The sequence below is a fragment of the Sycon ciliatum genome, chromosome 1 (assembly GCF_964019385.1).
Source record: "Sycon ciliatum chromosome 1, ocSycCili1.1, whole genome shotgun sequence".
Taxonomy (NCBI): Eukaryota; Metazoa; Porifera; class Calcarea; order Leucosolenida; family Sycettidae; genus Sycon; species Sycon ciliatum.
Window position 1 is genome coordinate 42,640,546 of NC_088643.1, and position 4,694 is coordinate 42,645,239.

Here is a 4,694-nt window from a genome sequence, read left to right on the forward strand (position 1 = left end):
TCGGTAAACCAGTTTTCCAGATCCAAAAATGCACTTTGCACACTGTGTGGCAGGGCAATGTTGAATTTTAGGTCGCATTTTATTTTAGGTAAAAATTGCCTGTACCGACGAAGTTACCGAAAATAAATCTCCGCAGAAAGTTTACAGTACCTGTAAAACATCCCCTTGTCCGAGTGTGAGGTACCTCGTTGTCCCTAGCCAGGCATTGCTGGTCTTTATGTGGCGGTGAGTGGCTGGGAAGAACAGCGAAAAGCGTACAAAGCAATTATACTGTAGAAGCAGAAAAAATCGGTGGTGTAATATTTTCAGTATTCTCAAAAATCGATGGTTCGGTGGAGGGACAATTTCGGTTAAAGGGGAAGTATACCCTAAAATCAAATGTTCACCAGTTGTAGTCTTCGTGGTGCTGAGTCGAATGGTCTTGGTCCGAGGACGCTGAGACGCTCCCTTCCTCCTTTATTCTCAATCGAACTGGCGCACTTCCACCGAAACTGGGTGACTGCGCCCTACTAGATAGGGATTTGTATGGAAAAAGTCACTAAAAACGCCGTTTCGTTCTTATAAAAGCACGGATGACCGCGATTGGTCCATATGTTGTAGTCTTGTGGCCGCTGAGTCGACTGGTGTTGGTCCGAAAAGGCTGCGATGCAGCGTTCGGCCCTCATTCCCAATCGAACACGGTTGAGTGAGCGGTCACGTGCCAGCAGAGTACATTTTTCACATTAAGATTCAACTCAAAGGTTCAAAGTAGGGAGTCGTAAGAGGCTTTTACGACTCCCTGGTTCAAAGGTTCAACTCGAGTGACATAAACGGGCCCAAACAGGCTGTAAATGAGCACGTGACTGCTTACTCAACCGCTTTCGATTGGGAATAAGGGCCGAATGCTGCACCGCAGCCTTTTCGGACCAAAACCAGTCGACTCAGCGGCCAAAAGACTACAACATATGGACCAATCGCGGTCATCCGCGCTTTTATAAGAACGAAACGGCGTTTTTAGTGACTTTTTCCATACAAATCCCTATCTAGTAGGGCGCAGTCACCCAGTTTCGGTGGAAATGCGCGAGTTCGATTGGGAATAAAGGAGGAAGGGAGCGTCTCAGCTTCCTCGGACCAAGACCATTCGACTCAGCACCCCGAAGACTACAACTGGTGAACATTTGATTTTAGGGTATACTTCCCCTTTAACCCGTTTTCCAGGTAAGTGTACCGACATTTTGGGTGCGTTTTATTTTCGGTAAATATTTCGGCACCGAAGTTATCGAAAATAGAGCACCACCGAAAATGTCTGCTTTCACAGCAATATGATTTTGGCGCTAGATGAAGCAAAGAAAAAACTCGGTATGCCAGCACTAGCTTGTCATGTTTAAAATTAAATACCACCTAAGATCACACCCAGCTATCACTTTGCCTCTCCCTCCGAGTCTACACGGTTGTTGCATTCTGCTGACTCAAAGGCAGTATGCCTGTGGAAGTACTTTCTCAATCATGTAATTATTTTTCCGTCTTCTTCCTCCGGAAACAAAAAACTTTGTGACTCCGATCGACCTGCTTATTCTGATGAATTGAGTTTTGATTGGAATGGAGCGACGGTGACTCCGAGTGAGACTCAAACTCTTCAAATTTCTTTTGTATAATAGTGTACTTCAAAGCAGTATATCCACACATGGTTTTGAACTTTTTGATTCATGCCACGAATTTTCTTGAGCACCGGCAGTATCTCGTTAGAATTTAAATAAAAAGTCACAAGGTTTTCCTTTCCAGGGCTTGGGGACGTTCTTCTGACACCATGTTTATTTTACTCGTCCAATTTTCGTAATATGGGTATTGTAAGAAAGTGTTCGCTCCCCACATATTCCGCCGACTTGCAGGGCCGGAGGCTGCTTGCGCGGAGCAGTGCAGCCGAAGGGCCATCTTTAAGGGGGTCTGGGGGTCGTCCCCCATAAAAAGTTTGGAATTTAGACGGCAAATCCTGCACTCTGGGCGACTCCCTGTACAAAATCATACATCGAAACTTTTCTCCCCGGTTTTGGACGTTCCACGTGGACCGACTTCTTTTTATTTCTATTTTTTGGTACGGCCATGGCCGTACCGGCCGTACCAGTGGCGCCGGCCCTGACTTGACTTGACACTTGACTGACTCACGACTGCCATCCAGAGCAGACGAGAAGTCCATTGAACTGTCCACTCGGCAAACCTGCAAGAAAGCACCACTCCCTGCTCAATACACAGTGTTTCGGGGAATTCACCCCTCATCAGTTGAGCTTGAGTAGGCTGAGGAAGATTGTGCCTGAAGAGCACCATGTATATAGTGCTCTCCAGGCACAAACATCACCAGGGATACAAAATTACAGAGACGCTCCGTTTTCAGCGCGACCAACACCTCGTGAACACCAGATAGCAGCGTGAGTCAGTGTCGCTCTTGGACGGTGAGAACAAACGTCGCGCGGCGCGAACCCTTTCTTACAAATCATCGCTAAAGTCACAACCACTATGGGTATTGTAGTTTTAATAATTATTATCGTATTTTCCGGAGTATAAGCCGTACTTTAATCACCACTAATTCACCCAAAACGCGGTGCAGCCTATACTACGATGGTCAAATTAAGTTTAATTAACATAGGGTAGATGTAAGTATTTCATGGCAAAAAATCTGGGTGTGGCTTATACTCCAGTGCGGCCTATACTTCGGAAAATATGGTAAACACATGTGTGAGGGGGTTGGGTAGAAATCACATGTCCCCAAATGGACGAAGTGGAGCTTTCTCTTGGAAGCCTTGCCTATGCTTTTGCCACAGTGAACACGAAAAACGGGTGAAAACCCTTGAAAAGCCGTTCAGCGAGGCCCTATTCAATCCCTACTCCAGCAAAGAATAGTAATATGACCACTTGGCCACCAAGAAGCAAGGCTCCTTCAGGATTCGGCTGGGCCTTGCTCGCCTCACTTGGATTGTCACTATCAACAGACTCCTCTCAGCTGGCAGCTGATGTGCTGTAAAGACACTGGTTAAGACCTTCAGCACACAGCGCCGTAATAACTAATGACAACTATTTCAGCCTGCACACGTGGACCCAAAACTCTGCAGCCCTTTTTCTCGAAAATTTGAACATGGGGCAACATGTCATTTCTACCCGACCCGCTCTCATGTATATTCTTAGACTCGGATGTTGTGCCTATTAAAGGGGAAGTTAAGGCAAAAATCAAAATTTCACCAGTTGTAGTCTTCGGGGTGCTGAGTCGAATGGTCTTGGTCCGAGAAAGCTGAGACGCTCCCTTCCTACTTGAATCCCAATCAAACTCGCGCACTTCCACCGAAACTGGGTGACTGCGCCCTACTAGATGGGAATTTGTATGCAAAATGTCACTAAAAGCGCCATTTCGTTCTTATAAAAGCACGGATGACCGCGATTGGCCCATATGTTGTAGTCTTTTGGACGCTGAGTCGATTGGTTTTGGTCCGAAACGGCTGCGTTGCAGCGTTCCTCCTTTATTCCCAATCGAACATGGTTGAACAAGCGGTCACGTGCTCCTGGGTGCCCAAATCACCTGGTCACCACGCCAGCAGGCGACAACTTTCACACCAAGGTTCAACTCGAGTTCAACTCGAGTTACAGGACTGCACCCAAAAAAGGTCAAACAGGCTAGTAAGTTGTACCCTGCAGGCACGGTGACCAGGTGACTGGTGTACGCAGGAGCACGTGACCGCTTGCTCAACCATGTTCGATTGGGAATAAAGGAGGAACGCTGCATCGCAGCCTTTTCGGACCAAAACCAGTCGACTCAGCGTCCAAAAGACTACAACATATGGGCCAAACGCGGTCATCCATGCTTTTATAAGAATGAAATGGCGCTTTTAGTGACATTTTGCATACAAATCCCCATCTAGTAGGGCGCAGTCACCCAGTTTCGGTGGAAGTGCGCGAGTTCGATTGGGATTAAAGTTGGAAGGAAGCGTCTCAGCTTCCTCGGACCACGACCATTCGACTCAGCACCCCGAAGACTACAACTGGTGAAATTTTGATTTTTGCCTTAACTTCCCCTTTAAACATTTTAGGGAAGAAAGGACCGGCCGATACAAGTCGGCAATGGATTGTTACGTATCCACCGGTCCTTTCTCTTTAAATGATTGCCTGGCTAGAAATCAATTACAGTTGAGTAAAACCTGTCAGGGGGATTGCCTGATAAGACCGTTGCCTGTCCCAACGGATCACTAAACCTAGGACCGAGGGATGCTTTCTTTCTTTTCTTTTTTTACAAATGACCCTGAATGAGGAAACCGCCTGTACACAGCCACCCCATTTTGAAGGTCCTCGAGTGGTCGACTTGGCCAGGTGTCACTTTAGCTTCCATGGCAGTGTCTGCTCCAGAGCCTGGTCAGCCGGTCAGTGACCCGGTTGGGGCGTACTTGGATGCGCTTGGAAAAAGAACACACCGGGTCACTTGTGACCCGGTTGGGACTCAATCATGGAGTCCTAAGCAGGCGCGTGCTCGGCGATGGGCACGGGGGGCACGTGCACCCCCCCCCCCAAAATTTTCAATCTGGGTAATTGCAATTGTAATGTATGCAAATATGCTCTAAAATTCAAGAAAGGTTGCAAACAAATTGCAGAAAATTGCCGGGGGGGGCTCCCCTCGGCTCCCGTGCACCCCCCTAGTTGGGGGGCCGAGCACGCCCCTGCTAAGATTCCGGGGCCCT